The sequence below is a fragment of the Arachis hypogaea genome, chromosome 13 (assembly GCF_003086295.3).
Source record: "Arachis hypogaea cultivar Tifrunner chromosome 13, arahy.Tifrunner.gnm2.J5K5, whole genome shotgun sequence".
Taxonomy (NCBI): Eukaryota; Viridiplantae; Streptophyta; class Magnoliopsida; order Fabales; family Fabaceae; genus Arachis; species Arachis hypogaea.
Window position 1 is genome coordinate 66,007,647 of NC_092048.1, and position 1,337 is coordinate 66,008,983.

At 40.3% G+C, this 1,337-nt stretch overlaps 1 non-coding gene across 1 annotated transcript; it reads left to right on the forward strand.

Annotated features, from left to right (window-relative positions):
* The first annotated feature begins 765 nt into the window (after positions 1 to 765).
* On the forward strand, positions 766 to 873 carry LOC112738737 (small nucleolar RNA R71). Its single transcript, XR_003169680.1, has one exon. It is a non-coding gene; the product is annotated as a small nucleolar RNA R71 (small nucleolar RNA).
* Positions 874 to 1,337: the final 464 nt, after the last annotated feature.

A 1,337-nucleotide genomic window follows, 5' to 3' on the forward strand; every position in this document is an offset into this window, starting at 1 on the left:
GTTTGGCCATGGCGCTTATGTCAATGGCCTTGCACTCTCCTTTTGGATTCTCTTCTGTATTACTTGGGAGAGTACTAGGAGGGATTTCAATGATCCTTTTACTCAGCTGGCCCACTTGTGCTTCCAGATTTTTAATGGAAGACCTTGTTTCATTCATGAAACTTACAGTGGCTTTAGATAGATCAGAGACTAGATTTGATAAATTAGAAGCATTTTGTTCAGAGTTCTCTGTCTGTTGCTGAGTTGATGATGGAAAAGGCTTGCTGTTGTTAAACCTGTTTCTTCCACCTTAAAGCCTTGTTGAGGCTTTTGATCCTTCCATGAGAAATTTGGATGATTTCTCCATGATGAGTTATAGGTGTTTCCATAAGGTTCACCTAAGTAGTTCACCTCTGCTATTGCAGGGTTCTCAGGATCATAAGCTTCTTCTTCAGGAGAAGCCTCTTGAGTACTGTTGGATGCAGCTTGCATTCCATTCAGACTCTGAGAAATCATATTGACTTGCTGACTCAATATTTTATTCTGAGCCAATATGGCATTCAGAGTATCAACTTCAAGAACTCCCTTCTTCATAGGCGTCCCATTACTCACAGGATTCCTTTCAGAAGTGTACATGAACTGGTTATTAGCAACCATGTCAATGAGTTTTTGAGCTTCTGCAGGCGTTTTCTTTAGGTGAATGGATCCACCTGCAGAAGTGTCCAGTGACATCTTTGATAGCTCAGATAAACCATCATAGAATATATCCAGGATGGTCCATTCTGAAAGCATGTCAGAAGGACACTTTTTGATCAACTGTTTGTATCTTTCCCAAGCTTCCTAGAGGGATTCACCTTCTTTCTGTCTGAAGGTTTGAACATCATCTCTAAGCTTGCTCAGCTTTTGAGGAGGAAAGTACTTGGCTAAGAAAGCCGTGACTAGCTTATCCCAAGAGTTCAGGCTGTCTTTGGGTTGAGAATCCAACCATAATCTAGCTCTGTCTCTTACAGCAAAAGGGAAAAGCATGAGCCTGTAGACTTCAGGATCTACTCCATTAGTCTTAACAGTATCACATATCTGCAAGAATTCAGTTAAGAACTGAAAGGGATCTTCAGATGGAAGTCCATGAAACTTGCAGTTCTGCTGCATCAGAGAAACTAATTGAGGTTTCAGCTCAAAGTTGTTTGCTCCAATGGTAGGAATGGAGATGCTTCTTCCATGTAAATTGGAATTAGGTGTAGTGAAGTCACCAAGCATCTTCCTTATATTATTATTATTTTCGGCTGCCATCTCCTTTTCCTGTTCGAAAATTTCTGAAAGGTTATCTCTGGATTGTTGTATTTTAGCTTCTCTTAATT